The 19,934-nt window shown below is 35.2% G+C and overlaps 1 long non-coding RNA gene across 1 annotated transcript in view; it reads right to left on the reverse strand.

Annotated features, from left to right (window-relative positions):
* Positions 1–19,222, reverse strand: part of LOC141922295 (uncharacterized) — a 42,644-nt gene extending 23,422 nt beyond the window's left edge. The window contains exons 1-2 of the long non-coding RNA XR_012622943.1: positions 19,171–19,222; positions 13,430–13,560 (exon numbers count right to left, since the gene is read on the reverse strand). This is a non-coding gene — a long non-coding RNA (uncharacterized LOC141922295). The remainder of the gene's footprint in view (positions 1–13,429; positions 13,561–19,170) is intronic.
* Between the last annotated feature and the right edge of the window lie 712 nt (positions 19,223–19,934).

A 19,934-nucleotide genomic window follows, 5' to 3' on the forward strand; every position in this document is an offset into this window, starting at 1 on the left:
TTAGGAAGGAAAGTGACAAATAAAAGATTACTTTAATAAATAGTATACTACAAAAAAAAAAAAAATCCCAGAGAGCTTTTTAGGGGGAAAAAAAAAAATTTAAAAAGTTTTCTCTTCTCTCCCTATGGCATACAGAAATTTTAGGTTTAAATGTAAACTAATTCCATGTTAGGAATAATCAGCCAGTTTAGCCAAATTAATGCTACACATCAGCTATGATATGATGGAACTTTCGAACACGACATGTGATTATATAAATACATACATCTGTAAATACAAATGTTTTGTTAGCCATCCCCTTCTCCCACCAGAACTAGGTGCTTTTAAATAACCAGGTATTTGAAGCAGAAGAAGATACCCAGTGGTATTTCTCTACCAGTTAAATGCTTGGTAGCTACACCCAGTAAACTACAGTTGTCTGATAATATGGAAACTGATTCTAAAGTAATGCACTATAACAGTACAGTATTGACTATTGCTCTTCAGTGGCTCAATATGCTAGCCTAGCCTTTGTGGAATGACCAACTTGAAATCCCACCACTAGTTCCATAACAAAGCTGCTTTCAAGAAATAATTAATATTTGAATGTCATAAACACACTCCATTTGCAGGTCTACTATTTCCTGGAACTAAACCAGCAAAAGTAAAAACCTGCAAAGTGCTCTTTTGACTTCATAAAAACTACTAAAACAAGACTCTTCTGATGACATCATGCTGTGATGACAGAGACACATATAATTCAGAGTTAGAAATAACATTTCAGTATGTCAGTGGCAACTTAATAGGCGTGTGCTCCCGAAAACAAATCAAAGCTCCTCTGGGAAGAAAATGTTTTTCTTCAAATGAAGACAAATGAAAAACAAGAAAAAACTTGGTTACCTCAAAATCAAGTTGCTTTCTTAAAAGACATAATTGAAGGAGATCTTAAAGTTACTTAATTACATCAGACTATTTAGAAATCATAACAACTTCCTTCTAGATAGGAAATCAAAGATATAAAATGAAAATTATGCATAGCTCAGTACACTACCATAGAAGAATTAACTAGTTTCTTAACATGCACTCCTTTAACTTGAAGATTTAAGTTAAAGCAAATCCTGTTGATAGGAGGTAAAATAGCCATGAGGTGTCATGGTAACATGTTTTAATTTTTTTTTAATTAGGGAAGCAGGCAAGAAAATGTATCAGAAATATCAAGATTGTATCCAAGTTCAGTTGAATTACTTTAAATTTGAAAAGCCAAAATGAAGGAAAAGCTTTTGAATTTTATACAACACCGAAATACATCAAAATGAACAGAAGCATTGCTCACCTAGAAACATATGCTTTGTTCAATTAGAAACATAGAAAGCAACTCCAGCACGTCAGATGAGAATAAACAAGTACAGAAACACAGATTAAAGATTTACATATGCATTTTATACAGTAGATTATGATCAATATGCAATGTTAGGGAACAGATGACCCCAGTTACTTTACTACTGTAGTGGGCTTTTTCAAGTATGTTTAAAAGAATCAAACAACATTGTATAGAGACAGATAATTTTAAAAACAATTTTAGACAATCCAATGTAAAAAGTGTTTATAGATTAATTAACCTGTCCTGCATGAATGAAAAACAGAGTTTCAACTCTACACATTTAAGAAGGATTCAGATATATCACTTGAGGAGTTAGTACGAGTGCCTTTGTTTAGATTTCTATTTCAATAATAGCAATTTCTTTTTAATGCAGTTTTAAGAGCCGTATCACAAAGCACTCTTTCTAGAGCACATCATAAATCTTCAGAGCAGCCAGGATGTGGGTCGAGCTCTAGACTACTCACTCCATGAAGGCTAAGACATATGAACTGCACACAGATGAACACGTTTTTTAATTTTTAAATTATGTATTGTGACATCACAGAACATAAACCTTTGACATACAAATCCATCTATCAGGTGTTAATCTAAAACTGGAGCCAAGGCAGTAGAAAGAATGGTTCATTCCATTTCTAGCAATGCTTTGTGCCACAAGAATAAATCTCAAATCAGTACAAACCATTGGGAAAGTCTAGAGTCACTATTAAAGAATCCCCAGAAGAAAAAGGGGGAAGGAAAGGGTATACTACAGAGTTTCTTTGCCTGTATAAAGTAAACACAAGAAACTTGAGCAATACATTGTCTCTCTGGAAAGCTTCTTTGCAGAAGCAAGACATTTATATAATGCCTAATGTACTGCATTCCTCTTTCATAAAGATTTCATAAGTTTGTAACAAAATAAACAGAAAGACAGAAGCAACAGCCTGGGGGAAACCAGTAAATAGAGCTCATTTCATATGCAAAAACAATAATGAGGAAGGATCAGTAACTGCATTTCTAATAACAAACAACAGATCATTCATAACAGAAACTTAAATAACACTGTGTTTCAGGTGAGAAATCCACACCAGGGACTGGAAATTTTTCTCCTGCTCCCCTAGATTTTCATTTCATTCTAGAAGTACAAAGGAAGTGCAACAGCATCCCAGTCTTCCCCATAGTATTTTCTTGCTGCATATGGGCATTGCAGTGATACAGAATGACTTCAACGGTCCCCAAGGCTCCCCCTTTCTCAGCTGACACACACTGGGACACTGGTAGCATCTTTGCAACAAAAAGGGTTCTTGGCACTGAAAGATAATGAGAACAACTGAAAAGGTCTGTGCTGGATACACAGTCTAAAGGTATAGTGAAAAAATTCAGAAATCTTTGTACCTTTCTATCTGATCATTGTACTGAAATACAACTCAGCAGGAGCTGAGAAGAGGGGAGTATTTGCCTCAGATTTCTGGAAAGACCTAAACAGTTTGTGACTGTGGAAATCTAAGTTATATACACAGATTTTCTGCCACACTCCCTCCCCGGCCTACTTTTTACCCCATACCTACAAGGAGAACAATGGTATCTATCTCAGTTCTCATATTTGATTCATTGTTGATACCATGCAAATTCAATGTTCCAAACAGTAGCTACAGCAACAGATATTTCCTTCATATTGAAAAATAAGGAAGGAGAGGTTACAAACTTGAGGTGGATAAGAGTTTTGCCTTATCTCTAAAAGCAGTTGAACGAATTGACTAACTATATGTTTAGAAAAAACAATTCTATGTAAAATTTTTAAAAAATGTATCTTCCAGGTTTCACGTACTAAAGCCTTGATTCAACTTCAGACAAATCAAATCTCTCTAAAACTGTTCAGAGAAACAAAAGAAGTAATTTGTAATAACAGACATGTGCCATACACTATTTCTTTCAATTACATTGGGTTTTAATCATATTATTAAGCACGCGGGGGGGGGGGGGGGGGTGTATATGGATATATGAAGCAAGTGTGAACTTCATAGGCCTAACACATGTACCCTGTATCTGAAGTGACATGCTGTAGTTTGTAGTTCACCTGCATGCTAAGAAGCAACAGACAAAACTGTGTTTGAGTAAATATTTGTGATTTCAAATATGAAATACCAGCATGTGAATCTGGGTGAGTTACAGGAAGGTGATTATTATATAAAACATACAAGTATCTGTACATACAAATGAAACCCCAAATATTGAACATACCTGCAAACAACTAAAGACATACACACACACATATGTTTTCTCAGGCACCCAAATACAACTATTGGGATAGACATTAATGTCACCCTGTCTGTTCACAAAAAAAACCCATGAATGTGACTTCTCTAGGTTACAAAAAAATTGTGTTATATGACTGAGCATGAACAAAATAACTTAAGAATGCACTTCAGGTATGGTGTCATGGTCTGAGCTCAGAGGGCAACTGAGCAGCACGCAGACGCTCACTCCCCCTTCCCCCCCATGTGCTGAGGAGGAGAAAATGAAGTAAAAGGCTCAGGAATTGAGATAAGGGCAGAGAGGGATGAGTCATGCATTACAGTCCTGAGCAAAAGACAGACTTGCTAGGGGAAGAAAAAAAAGAACATAAATTCCAGACACTAAGAACAACACCACTTAGCAGACAGAGTAGGATAGTGAGAAGCATTAAATCTTAAAACATCTTAAAAACACCTTCCCCCCACCCCTCCCTTCCCGGGCTCACTTTTGCTCCCAATATATCTACCTCCTTTCCCCCAGCAGTTCAGGGGACAGGGAATGGGGGGTGTGGTCAATCCTGCCACTTCTTTCTCCTTGGAGGTGGGAGGAACTCCTCGTATTCTTCCCCTGTTCCAGTGTGGTGTCCCTCTCACAGGACAGTCTTCCACAAACTTTCTCCAACATGAGTCCCTCCCATGCGTTGCAGAGTTTCCCCAGATGCTCTGGCATGGGTCTGTCCCACATGTTGCAATCCTCCCAGTGCTGAACTACAACAGCAGGGCCTTCTTCCCACAGAGTCCCGGCCTCCTTTGGGTGCAGTCACCTACTCCAGTCTGGGTCCTCCATGGGCTGCAGGTGGGCAACTGCTCCACCATGGACCTCCATGGGCTGCAGGGGGGGACAGCCCTGCCCTCTCACCATGGGCTGCAGGAGGGCTCTGCACTGGCGAACTTCCCCCCTCCTCTTCCATTCTTCCATTGAGCTCCGTGTTCGCACAGATGTTCTCCTTGTAACTCCTCCTCACAGCTCCAGCTCCTCCTCCCAGATTCCCCTTCTTAAGTATGTTATCACAGAGGTGCAGCCACCGTTGTTAAGTGGCTCAGCCTTGGTGCAAAGGCAGGTCCAACTTAGAGTCAGGTGAGCTTCAAGAAGCTTCTTGTGGGGGCCACTGCTGTAGCCCCCTTCTCCACTGCCAAAAACCCCCACCACTCACACAAACCCAGCACATATGGGAAATTTGAAATATTTCATATAACTGCGTTCAAAAAGATCGTGAAAATCACATGAAAACAGTAACCACATAAATGATTGCCTTAAACAAATTTTTTCTATCTACTTTTTTCAAGGACAGAAACACAATGTTTTCTTTCTTTTGGAAGACAGCGACCTCTAAGAGTTGTAAACAAAATGAAAGTCACTTGCAATTTTACATGTCAAACGTATATCTTAATTGCCACATACTCAAGCATTACCTAAACATTTGATCATCTTCTAGGCCTTCATTGAAATGTTGAAGTTGCATTAGATCATAGAGAGCGTATGCATGTGCATGAGAAAAAGACTCCCGCATTAGGAGGGAGGATAGTTCATAAACTACTTCTGGGTCTTTCTGGAGATCAGATGGAGAAGTGACAAGGCTGTGACAGCAGCCAGGTTATGCTAAGTGCTGAGCTACTCAGCATGAACAGCTTGGGGCACACAGAGTAGGCATGGTACGTGTAGAACTGTTACCCACACAGGGAAGAAGGTCCTAGTGAATTTAGGAACAATCAGAGTTTAATGGTGACATCTGAGCAAATATTTTGTGGGACTGCAATTTTGACATCAGTTGCTTTCATTTTAGCCAAGCCATCTTTAGATACCTCAATCCTTCAGTGGACCTATCTCTTACATATGTATGTGCAGTCTGCTCTGATTATCCTGCCTTTGATTTAAAAAAAAGGAAGACTAAGTAACTCGAGTCCCAATTATTTTTTAGGGGTTTTTTTAGGAATCTTTTCAAATATCATTAACACATTTTCCCAGTACTGGACATGACAATTAGACAGAGTATTTCAATAGTTAATTAACCAGTGTAAAATAGTAATGGATAAAATTCACATATAATTCCACTCACTCTCATAACAGAGTTTAATTGAGCTTTAAGTGATTTGAAACACTTCAGTTGGTTCCTTTCATAAAAGTAAATTTCACTCATTATGAATTCTTGTGTAAGTGTGCTTCTTAAAAATGCCACATTTAAAAAACATTATTTCCCCTAGCAATTGTTCACAACTTTTTATGAAAGATAGGTAATCAGGATAGTTTTTATTCTGTAGTATTTCATGAGGTCTATGTATTCTTACAGTATTTTTTGACCAAAATATTAATGGAAATATAAGATGAAAGTTGAAACTTATTACCCTGAATATATGCAAAATAAAATATCTCTTCTGGTATACATCAATTTTAGTTTGTTGTGGCACCTACTTGAAAGGTTTTCCTGTATGTTCATAAAACACTGGGTTTTGAACTTTTAAACAAAAGACATTTTATTTGGAGAAACCCAAAATCTTAAGATAAAAACATTAGGGTCAACATTTCTTACCTATACTTAGATTAAAATCTCTTTTATAATGGGAATTTCTGAGTAAACACTGCAAGAAGTGGTTCTTTACGGAAAAAGTACATTATATGGTTAATGAGATCTCTAAATGTGGAATTAAGAAATTCTAGGTGTAAGAAAATGTCTTTGGACATAATGAAACTGAAGCCTTTTCAATTTTCTGTTCCACAGATAGTGTGAAATTCCCCATATTCATGTCACATTAATACTCTTATTAAAGATGTGCTTTCAATCAATTCTGGGGAGGAAAAAAACCAGTTATTCAATTCAAGAAGACAATTAAATATACATAGAAAAACATTTAATCACAGTTTTAGGCTACAAATAAATGACACTATATTCAGAATAGAAAATACTTCCATTGGACTATACGATTTGTTAACTAAATAACATAGATAAATACTTTCATTTCCTCCCTGAAAGGTATTCCAATACCTTTTCCCTAGAATACCCAAACTTAACTCCAAATTAATTATTCCAGTACCTGTGGAACACATTATAGTAACACAAAACATCTCTAGAAATGTATAGGTTCACTGTAAAGGCATATACAAATGTTCAGGCCTGCATGTAAAGAAAGTAACCTTCAGATTCACTAAGTTTATCATTCATGAAAATGTTGTCTAACTAATTTCAGGAGTCTCTATAAAATATCGAAATAATCTGAAAAAGAAACTCTGCTACCTACTAGGAGGTGTTAAAAGAAAAGGTTACTATTACATTGTTAAGACCATTCTGTAGTGTATATAATAGCTGACTGTCAGTTACAGATTAAGAAGAATACATGCTTCTCTGTATGTGGATGTATATATATAATGACATGGGGATGCACTGTACCTCAATGCTAACTCTCAAGGAGATTCACATGTCACTCCCTATTTTCCATTTACATGAACCTAATTACCAATTCTGATATTGAAGAAATCATCAGACATATGGTAAATTGAAGGCATGACAGTATTATTACATAGAAGCTACAGTTCTGCTAAAATCTATATTACTGGCTTTTAAGAAGCAAACCATTATTTATAACCCTGAAAAAAACCCATAATGTTTATGACATTATAAATCTCCATGAAAGCCAGTGCCTACTTACAGAGGAAAAAAAATATAGGTTGTTAGGAAGTCTAATAATTTTGCCAAAATCTGCAAAATTCCATGGAATGCATATTACAGCATCTGAGTCATCAGACTCATCTTCATGAGTACATCATAAACACCACTGTAATTTATGTATTCCAGTATGCCAAGTCATAATAAGTTTTTGATGCCAGAAAAATATTTTGAGAGGAACTACAAATGGACTGAAATATAGATTGCTTCACACTCATTTAAAAGGTTCTGCTTATTTTTTAAGAAGTTCAAATGATGCCATTGCTCACAGGAGATTTGAAATTTGGTGGAGAAAATATCCTATGAATAGAAAAGTACATTTTCCCTACCAGATTAAATACTAGTCAAGCACAGCCAAGGGGAAGCTATTATAAACCACCATCCCTTTCACTGATTTGGATTTTTCAGGTAAAATTTTGACAAGTCTGCCAAGCTGCGCCATGAACATAATTCTTCCATGGATTCCTCTGAGCACTGAGTAGAAGTGATATCATAACACCTACAGACACTGCCCAAGAAAGCCAAAGAAATTGTGGTAATTAGACTGTCTGAATCTACCTAACTGAAAATATCTACCTGAGAAAGTTGAAGGTACAGTGCTCCATATGTCCCCTTCATAGTATGAAAAGTAAAACAGTACATCATGCTAACTCTCAAGGAGATTTTCATGTCAGCCCCTATTTGCCAGACTACTTCACCTCTGACATGTGATGACATTTGATGTACTATTGTCTAATAGAACTGTTATCCAAAAAGTCATCTCCCACATACCATAAGTGACACGTTACTTAAATGATACAAAACAATTTTAAAATTACAATTTTTTATGTGTACTATTCCATTAAAATTTAATCAAGATGCCCTGTTATATACAGATTCTCAACATGTGTTAGGCAGCAATCTCTTCTGCAAAAGAAATGCTTCCGATTTGAAACAGAAACACAAATGTATAAATGGAGTACTCAACATCTGTACAGAAAGAAACACCAGAACAATGACCCAGATTGGAAATTATCTTTCAGAGACAGAAAAAAATTAAATCTGACAGTTTAGAAAAATCCCCAAAACTCTGACAAATAAAAATTTGAATTTGATGACTATGCTTTTTAAGAACAGTATTTGCTTGAAAGTTATACATATAAACAGACACCATTCTCCTAAAGCTAAGGATACAAAAAAAGCTTATAAATACAAAATACAGCAAGGGGAAAAAAAGAAAAAACCCAAACCTATCCAGGTTTTTTACTCTCATTAATTGTCACTTTTTTTATAATAAGCTGGCTACCATTACAGACAGTTCATGTAACAACCGCACAAATCTCAAGGAAGTTGAACCATAAGAATGTTCCGGAAAGCCAAAAAATAACTAACATGACTGTTTATTCTATTATAATAATATATGTTAGAGGAAACTAGAAATATTGAAAAAAGTTATTCAAGACCAGAAAATTAAGAACTAGTAACAATTAAGAGCTGGTATTTGCACAAATACCTATGACTTCAGAATAACACCCTGATAAACAATACCAGATTTTGTCAGACTTGTTATTAATCTGGCCAAATTTCATACTGAAAACCATCTATAGATAATAAGCACAGAATGTGAAAATCTATTACAGAGTCTCTTTTCAGAATTTAATCATACTCTCTAGGAAAAATCTGTTCTGCTGTAACAAAGAGTAAAAGTTAGTAAACCAGTAAAGAAAAAGAACTAAACTTAATAGCTTGTATCAAATGGATAGGTATTTTCTGAATAAATGGAAACTGTGACTAAAAATCAGTACATAGAAAGGAAAATGGAGAATGTAATTGCCATAATACAACACATCAGTGGTCCATCAAGTCCAGCATTCTGTCTTCAGAAACATGCATAAAAAATGCTTAATGAGGCAAACAGGACATGCGTAAATCATCAGCCGCCTTCAGTAAATACTTCCTGAACTGAGAGCTGACTTTACATCAATAGTATTTAAAAAGGGCATATGCAGACCAATCTTGAACTATTCCTAAAGAAAAAAAGTGTGTTCAATTCTGCAATTATCTTCTCTGCAAATTTCATACTGTGCTTCTTTTCGTATTTTGGGCAGAAGTGTATTCCCTACCACTCCTTGGTATTCAGGTTGAATCTACGGATGTATATTAATATATTTTGTCAGCCTGTTTTTTAAAACCTTGTCTTGCAATAATTTAGAAACAGTGAATTACAGATGTAGGGCTACTGCAGCATCACATGAACTGCTTGTTCATGCAGACTGCGATTACTTTCTGCTTTCTCATGAATATTTCTTATTTCTATACCAGTAATTCAACTGCTCCTCTTTTTGTTCTAGTCCCTTACGAACATACGCATCCCTACTTTATAAAGTAGAGGGAATAATTTATGAATTAGCATGCAGTTAATGAATCATAATAAAACTCATCTTGTAGAAGATGACTAAACGCAAAGATTGCCACAAACACACAAGATCTGATTTAATTACTGGATTCCAGTGGCAGAATCTGGAGGAAGGAAAAATGGCAGTATTATAGGGGTAGAAAGTTCATTTAGAGCAAAGTCAGAGTAACAAAAAGTTATCGAAATACATAATTTCCGAATCTGAAATCACTCTATCAGGTCAATGGGACAGAGAGCAACAGAACAGTATGATGATTCATCAGAAGCTCATTTCAACATGGTGACTCAACAAATCTGTGCAAGGGATGGTATGCTAAAGAGCACATGCCCTGTCTCTCCTAACCCTCACGTCCCCAGGGGCCCAGCCCTGAAAGCTGCACTGTACCTTGCACAGTTTCCACCTTCTAACCATGATCTGATGTGTGCTCACAGACTTGCTTCTGATTTGGGGACATTCTTCACTTTGTAGACTAACCAGTCGCTTGGTTTTCATGGTTTGGTTGCAAACCCTTACTTACATTCTGTAAACTAATATAGATGAGGGCTGTTTTAAATTCTATTTAATACCAAAATATTTATTTCTAATGGTAACAACAGCATCACTTGTGACTAGCCATTATGACAGTGCATCTGACAATAGCATACAAAAAACAATTTAAAGAATGATTTAGTATTAATCCATAAAAAGGAACTGAAAATATGAAGACCAGCAGACCAAAGTCAAAACTCTTGTTAAGATAAGCACCACCTCCTACTTCTTCCTGATAAATGATCTTCTAATTTGGTTTTTCTGACACTATTCTCATTTTCAGAAGAAAAAAATGGTGTGGTCGATCAGTATGACCTGTTTTCTCCAAGATTTATTATTCTGGACAATCAAAATATTTTCATAATTTATTAGAATATATAAGTAATATTTTATATTAAGGCAAAAGGATACCAAAAGTGTTTCACATGTTAAGTACTTGTTAAATTAATTGTTCACTTAATTAATTTGTTCAATCTAATTACCAATAAATTGTTCAATTATTTTACACAATCATTTTGAATACAAGCGGTTACTTTGGCTTCAGTGGCCAGAGACTGGACAAGGAAGAAATCTGGCTACTTGAGTGACAGAAGTCTAAATGCTATGCCATGCACTAAATGTCGGTCATCCTTCCTCAGATATCTACTCTGACCACTTAGCAGGATCTCCTCTATTACGATTGTCACTCGGCTGATCTACCATTATGTTATTGTGGCCATTCAGTCACACAGCTAGTTCATAAAAGGAGGCCATGGGCCTCTTTAGGCCTATTATAAATTGTGTCTGGTGAATGATGTGTCCCAGCTGGGGGTACTGCCCTGCTGCATGGGAAGACAGCATCCTTAACTCATGGACAGCTGAATTTTGGTATGACATTATGAGATAGACTGAATGTGTTCTTTGTTGATATACCAGGAAGTCAGGAAGGAAAACTGATCTATTTTTCAAACAGATCCTTCCCTCACCAGAAAATGCCTGTGCAGCACCTTCTCTAAACAAAGTAGGATTCATTCTCAAAAGCAAAAAAATCAGGGCTCTACAGCAAACAGTATCCAGTTGGTCTCATATGCCTGCTGGGTAAAAGTACATGAAAAATATAAGATCCATAGTAAGAAACGTTTGCAATTTCCTCTTATTCAGACCCAACTTCAACTTCATAGTTCTATGAAAAAAGTCTATGTTTGAAGTTAGAGTGAAATACCACTGTACATGTGTTACTACAGAATTCTGCTAGAAAGACTTTTTGTATCACAGTTGTCAAGTCCAGCCCTAAAAATCTGCTTTAATTTATATGTTGGGGTTTTTTTTCTCTCCTCTCTGGATGTTCCACTTACAGAAAGATAAAAAAATTCAGAAACTTACTATTTGTTACTCTGGTTGCAGTTACCAATTAACAAGTAGTGCTGGAGTTCAAATAGTTCTCAAGTACAGTAAATTATGTGATCTGCCTTAATCTAATACTTCTATAGTCCCATTAAATTCCAGCAATCCTTTATTGTAAGGATCACAGAAAAAGAACAGATTTTTTTGTAAATGAACCACTGCTTTGGTAACAGTAGGAATCCTGAATTTTAAGTTCACTACTAAAGGAAACTCATTACCATTAACAGTCTCTATGTATGTTCTCAGTGTACTTAACATCTACTGAATCCTCTCAGAGCAGTTAATGAATCAGAGAGGATATTAAATTAACTCAAAGCCATGTTTTCTTCCCCTTCTGTGCCTTCAGATGTTGTAAGCATAGAACTAGCAATGCCTGCACCCAATTTAGGCCACAAATAAATTGTGGTTCCACTATCATTTACCATTCAAGAGGGCTGGCAAATGGAAAACTGCTTTTTCTTCCTTACTCAAAATGGGCAAAAGGTGGACAAAATCTGCATTTCAGACCACATGGCAAGTCTACTGTCCATGGCCAGTGATCACTAATGCAGAAATCACAAAGCCCTTATACGTTTTCTGTTATGGTCTCACTCTCTGGCCTCCTCTTATTTTTCAAAACTACAAAATGTGCAAGACCATCATTATACTCATGGGAAAACCATCAGTGGCTAATGATAATAATTTTGTGAGGTTCAAGGAAAAAACACATTAGATGATGTTTAAATGACTGAAGAAAGTTCCTTCAATGCATAGAGAAGCAAAACCAGTCTTACAAGGAATGGTGAAGTTATTTGGCTTGGCACTGATAGTACAAAGAATTAACCATATTTAATGTGGCCTTGTTCATCATAATGAGCTTCATCTATTTCCACCCTACAGAAACCTTCATTTATCTAACTTACAAAGAATATGTTAAACAAAAGCACTTCACAATATTAGTGCAATTTACATCAAATGCACTAGAGAAAATTACCTAATACAATTTTCTAAACCATTTAGTATTATGAACTAGGAACTAAAAGAGAAAATTACTTTTTATGATTTGTAGGCTATTGAAAACACTCTACACCTGAATTCACACAATCTGCATTACCTTGCTGCTCTCTCAATGGTAAAAGGCCTTAATAAACCAGAGAACCAGAAATAATATTCTCAGCAGAAAAAAATATTAAGTCCCTCTGAATCTGCATGAGCAAGACACTACTTGCAGTCTTTTCTCAGACTTTGGCACCCAAGCGAGGGAACTCACTTCTTACTTTGGCTTGGTTTATTTCCAAAGCAAACAGAAGACAGGAGTGCTGAAACAAGGTCTAAGTTTTTCAAATGTAGAACATATATCTGGACCAGTATATGGAGATATCATTAGCATATTTGTTACTTGTCTGATGTTTTCACAAAATGCCATGAATGTGATTGAGCCAAATCCTCTCCACCCCAAAACATTTAAAAAAAAAAAAAAAATCTTGAAAACTATCAGTAAAGAAAAAAGGTTGAAACCCAGAAGTATTGGTTAATGTACAGGCCTATTCTATGGAAACTTATAGACCTAAAAGCTTTCCTGAGGATTCTCTCTTCTTTTACTCAGTAGCCGTTCAGGAAAAATTTACTTCCAAGTCTACAAAATAAAACTTGGTGAGTGCTGAGGAATCAAAATTCTCACTACAATACAAAGATAGATATGGTATGTAATCAGACACTATTAGAGCTAAAAAGCAGGAATTCTTCCTGAGAAAGGACGAAGGTGTATTTTGAACTACAAAAATGGAAATATGTTGACATTTTCTGCAAAATCAGCTCCAAAATTTTGAGATGAATAGTTATACATCATACCTTTTTTTCAGAAAAGCAAGCAGATGCAGTAGTAAGAACTGTAAAATCTTCAAAAGATGTAAGCCATTCCTCTCCAGAAGGCAATCTTTGGACATCCCTTAAAATAGCTTTTAGTAACAGATCTTCTTATTCTGTAGACGAATAATAATTTAATTTAAAAAATTAAATTTATTAACATTAAACTCACTTGCAGTAAATATTCCTACACTAACCAAGCAGTCTTTAAAATATTGAAACTACTAAAAGGAAAACTTTGTGTTTCAGGTCAAGAAATGAGAAATTCAGAGTGGATATAATTTATATTTTGACATAAATCGGTAAATCATAGTGTCCAATATATAGAATTTCTACTTTAATATAATATTCCATTCCTTAAGGGCAGGAAACGTTTTCTGTTCAGTTGCTACAATAATCACAAAGGAGCAAATGATATTTCCAGGAACTTAAGAATTACACAGCTACCAAAATGAACAGCTTTCTTCTATTAATTGCTTTAGAAATAATAAATCACTTTATTATTCTATGTTTTTCTCTTCCCTTGGGTATTCTGCCTTTATAGCATAAAATTACTGGGCTTTCATTTGATAAATTAGATGACGATCAAGTTTAACCTATCTAAACTACAAAACTTCAAGTGAATGCTTAAGTCAGAATCCACTCTATACACCAACAGGTATTAAGGCCATATCAACATAGGCTACTCTGCTAACAAAATCCATTACAGTCATCAAACTTCAGTTACTAAAACAATCAACTAATTGTAGAAGTCCCAGAAAGCAAATTTATGAAATTGGGTGTTTGTAGTTTTTATCTGACAGTATCTGATCAAATGCAATGGAGCTCGATTACTAATTGCTATCTCAGACTATAAACTTGAAGTGTGCTACAGATATTCTTAAGACTCTCATTTACACAGTGATGACTACTTCCTCCTTCCCATGCCCCCTAAAGGTCTAAAAGAAAGATTAAAAAACACCAATGTAGCTGTATCTCAGCTAAAGAAAAATGATCTGCTAGTTTAGGGATTTACAGAACTCTAGGAAGGATGGTACAGAAAAGAACGAGGCAAAAGTGCCTAACAATTCTATATATCAGGTTAAAAGAAAATAGAGGCCACTGAACTTCTTTTTTTCCTAAAACAAGACCTATTGAGAGAAAAATAGTTATTAAATCACGCTAGGTTGGGCAACAAAGATAACATAAAGAAATACTGCAGACTTCACCTTTTTCCTAGATAGAAAGATTAACAGTTCCACAGTTAGATTTCCTCTCTCTTTTATGGGATTTGGATCCCATAAAAGTGTTAAATCTCTCCAGGGATTTGGAGAACTTGTATATAAGTTGTGGAATAAAAATAAAGTTCCCTAAGTATGCAGCTATAACAAATACATCACTGATTATACATGGCAGGCATTCTAGCAGTGTGATACAGTGGAAAACATAAGCATCAGTCATATGGGACTATACATGGGATTTATGTCAAAATGCAGTAGAAGGGAAACTGCAGAGAGCATCTTAGTCATTCTAAGCTTTCATAAGCAGCATCTTAATAGAAATACAGACAGAAACAAGAAAAAGGATGACTGATAAAATTTTTTGTTGCTATAGCAATTAGTAATATCAATAGTAACCCACTAAACACTTGCTATAAAATCTTTACACAACAAGACAAATCAAAATATCTCATTGTTCCTCCCTATCTTAAACTCCTAAGTACTGAAGGTTGAAAAATAAAGTAGCCATCAGAAGAGGTTTCATCCAGGAGGACTGATACAACTGATATTCAATTTGAGATTAAATTAAATCTTCAAAACTCTAGAGCTTAAAAAGACAGTCAAAAGCTAAAATAAATTATAATACTTATTTGGTGCTGTGTATAAATAACGGGACAAATGTTATGAGACCAACACATTTAGTATGATAGCAGAGAGGAAAGCAAGTGTGCAAGTTGTGTGAGACACCAACACATTTAACCAGAAAGTATCAAGGAAAGCAACTCTGTAAAAATGAGGTATAAATTGCAAGTTATTCAAAAGCCTCTAGATAAACTTACCATGCAATTGTTCTGTTTGTCTGCACGCATTTTTTCCTGAAAGGTTTTTTACTTTTTAAACTCTTATAACACTTTCATTTAGATTTTAAACATCTAGAAATTTCCATATTTATCACTTTGAGTTTTAAAAGGGAATTAACAAGATAGCTAAAGCAGTAATTATGGCTATTTCCTTCTAATAAAAAATAATATTTCCCACATGTGCAATATACGCCATCCATGAGTCCCAATACTTTAAGATGCCTGAGGGTCAAACTCTAAAGAGATGTGGAAGTTTGGGTACATTATATCATATAAAATATATATTAAAAAATCTGGCATCTACTGCATGCCCAAGTGTAAAATGTTGTGGGCTGCAGTAAAAAGCAACAAATAGGATTCTAAAAGATGACGGATGTCTCAATTAAGAAGTCTGCTATGTCATAAATTCCTTTCCTATGGTGTTCTCACAAGGCTGCCCTGGCTCAAAACTCTTAACAAACTCTATCAACAGAGTTCTTAGACCACAGACTGGAAAACCTCAGGCACAGATATTTGTATTGAACAGGGGAATGCCTGAGACAGCTTGTGAACTACACGGGCTGAATAACTTTTTCTGAAGAAAGCTGGAGAGCAGAAGGAGGACACCAGAATTGGTATTCTTTAACCTTTACAGGAAAGAGAAAACGTTTTTATAAAAATGCAGTGTAAAATCATGTTGCACAGAATGAGGGCAAGAAATTTATTATCAGCATTCAAACCTCACCGATCTCAAAAAAACTCAACATGCGTTGGAGGAGGGAAGTCAAAAGTAACCAGGGAAGATTTACATCCTATTTTTACAAAAAAACTACCAACTTTTTAAAATCACAGTCAGAGGTTCTGGGCTTCAAAAATTTAAGGACAAATTACTTTTTTTTTTACTATTCCCAAGGAGCAGACTAATGCAAACCTGTCCTAGATGAGTACTGTCAAATATGAGACCAAATGCTAGAATCTGACTATTATGATATTATTGGAGGCAGCTGCACTTCTGTATCTTTTCCATGATAAATATGAGCTTTGTATACCAATGGTATACTGTAAATATATACCATCAAATTCGTAAGTAGTGTATCTCTCAATGTTGTACAAGCAATCTAGCCTTCTGAAAATTTTTGAGATGTAGACCACTTTGTGTCTAAACTTCAAAACTTACATTAGGTGCTTCTTCCCCTACTAGCAATTGTGTTCAAGCACAGAACTTTAAATAATCTTATTCTTCTATTACGTAACTATATCTAATTTGAACGTATGGCTCTGTGATCTAGAACTGATTAGGAAAAGCCTATTACCTCTTTTCCTGAATATATAAGCTAAACTCTTCCTCTGTTGCAGGCAGATTTTGCTAACAAACCAGCAGGTCCTCTTGTAGTTCAAGCCATATTATGATAACTTCATTTTTTGTCAGCTCTTATGCTCCATCTCTATATAAAATTCTTTGACTATCCATAATGACTCTAATAATTTCTTTTCATCTGCAGCATTAATATCAATGCATGCAGTTTAAACATATGCATTATAAAATTCTTTCAATGCAGCTCTGGAAGGAAATTTCTAAACTGATATGTATGTCTCTAAAAGGAAAAATGCATGTAGAAATACCCAGTTAATGACAAGAAATGGTTTTTATTCTTTTCTGCACCTTTCCTCTTTCAATTTCAAGAAACTAAGCAGCAGACCAAAAAGCAGCTCAATCTGGAATACAGTTAAGAGTCTGTTAAGGTAAAATGAGCATAAGAACACAAATATCATAATTCTGAAACATAAACTCAATGCCATGGTGACCCTCTGCAGAAGGGAGTATCTAATGCACAACATACAAACTGTTTCAGTTCCAATCAAAACATCATCAAGCTTAGCTAAATTGAATCTGACAAAAAATGAAAATAACACAAAACCAGTCCCATTTTTAACTTAACAGAAGAAATGCCTCTGACATGTAAGAAATGGGTCTCCACACCTTTTTCAATATATAAAATATTCATCTATTATAAGTTTTTAGTTCATAACCATCTAGCAATGGATGAAAAGTAGGCATCCATATTGATTTTATCTGATCAAACAGTGGTATTAGATACTCATATGTTTTTGCATTCATGTAACATCATTGAATTCAGAAGAAAATTTCTCAGATGAAATCATCATATGTAAGGGATGGTTGGGGTAAATGACAGGCTGTAGAAGTATCAGCTAACTAGGATTGCCACTAGCCATAAATAAATCTGTGTGCAACAGACAAGCAGCTCTTTAGCATAACAGTAGCAAAAACTTCTTGTATAATTTTAACTATATAGAAAACATAACTGTGTTGAAGTTAGAAATAAAGTAAATGATCCAAATACAAAAGAGATATATATGGAAATTGTGTTTATGTCATACTGCTTCTAACAAAATCCCAGATAAAATGTATTAGCACCATACTAGAGCTATCAGATCCTATTTAGAATCATGACTGGAATTAAAGCTGCATATGAAATGAAAAATCCTCATGATGAAATTGCAAGTATGTATGATCAATGTGATCTATAAATACATGAGGAACCATTTAGATTTTATTTTTCAATTGAAATAGTTTGATTTAAATAATTGTTTTTGATTATACAGATCTTAGACCACCACATATTCTTGCTCAAATGACAAACATGTATGTCCCATGATCATTTTATCTTAATTTTTTTGCAATTCTTCTCTCTATGGGCTTTTCAAATCCCAATGCACCACTATTCAGCTTCTGCTGAAGGCAATGGTCTACATCCTCCATGTGCAAAGTACAATCACAATAACTGAATACTTAGGCAGGTTTGTCAGCTCCTCACTCATTTCAGAAATTAATTAAAGATTTCCTCCTTGGTAAATTTCTTCCATCCTTCCTCACTGAGTTTCTATCTTTCAGCCTTGGTTTTAAACTGCTTTGTAGGTCTGGGTTTTGTTCTTTGACCTCCTCTGCAACCTGTTGCAAGTCTGAGGACAAGACATAAAGTGTACAATCTACTTTACAGACAATATATGGACTACAGATGTCATATTACAGATGAGGGTAAAACAAGAAAAAAGAATACTTCCTTCTTTATATGTTTTATGGGTTACAAATACTAGAGAACTACATTAACTTTAATCTCTAATTTATTTTTTGTTTTGTTGCTGTTATTTTATACAAGTAAACACAAGTTCGGGAGCAGAATATCCAACAGGTCACTGAGGATCTAATGAAAAAGAGTGAAGGAGAGCACTACATCAAAGAAGGCTCAAGTTAGTATGTATGTGATACAGAAGCCCAGAGGCATGAAGGGCAAGTGCCAAAGTTGTAATGAGACAGACAGAAAATTATACTTTCAGTGGTATTTTGGAGACAATCAGAGTAACAGAAAATTGAGGACAGCCAGCCGGGAGAAGATTGGTGTTCTTAATACATGATAAGGCAAATATAAGGTTGCTATATTTAAAATGCAAATTTTCTGGTGTAGGGAGAATGGTTGTAGCAGTGTGATGAAAAGATCCCTAAATATGCCAGGCATTCTGCCTGTTCCCTTTTGTGCTGGGTGGCTCATAGGAAGATTATGATTGGGAGCTTTCGAAAGCCAAATGCTATTCCCAGCCTGATTTTTAGCATGGTTTTGAGGAAACCCATTATTCTTTCCCAAACTGCTATATCTATCTCTGTACTTACACAGGAAAAGAATCCCAGAAGGATGGGGAGAAGGAAGCGTCTCAGTTCTTTGCAACTAGTATGGCCAGTGTTGCTGCCTGGAAAGAGTATTCAATATTGTACTACGAGAGTTAATGATTACATAGTCTCCAAGCATATGAGAGTCATATGAGGCAGACCACCTCTGTTGCCTGACTTTTGACTGCACCTCAGTAGAACAGATGAGTTAATAATTCTTATAAATATTTTCATTTACTGTCCTTTCTGATTAATTTATTATTCCTTAAATGATAGTAGAAAATAGCACACATACAACATGAAACTGTGTTACACCGTACATGAGAATTTAAATATACAGTCATTGTTTTTTTGAATGAATCTGAATAATTTGCCATGGTCCATTATGCTCAAGTAAATATCACAGCTGAAATTCCTACCCAAAAATCTAAGCATCCTTAAATTTATTCTGATTGAGTAATTCTTACTGCTGATCCAGATATCTGTACTTCCAAAGAAGTATCTGATGTCATTATATTCTATGGTAATGAAATAAGTTGCCTCTGTCTACAGTCTTAGCTCTTTAAGAAATTTCTTTCAGTAGTCAAATAAATTCAAAATAATCCCTCATGATCAAATTCATGAAGTATTTTCACAGCCTAAAACAGCAACTTCTTTGTGTTTGGCTTTTTTATTGTAACACATGTAAAACTGATACTCAGGTTTCAGAAAAAAACACTTCTTGCAGAAAAGGAACACTTTTTTTTCAAGGTGACACAAAACAAGAT

This window comes from Strix aluco, chromosome 4, assembly GCF_031877795.1.
Source record: "Strix aluco isolate bStrAlu1 chromosome 4, bStrAlu1.hap1, whole genome shotgun sequence".
In the NCBI taxonomy this organism is placed as follows: Eukaryota; Metazoa; Chordata; class Aves; order Strigiformes; family Strigidae; genus Strix; species Strix aluco.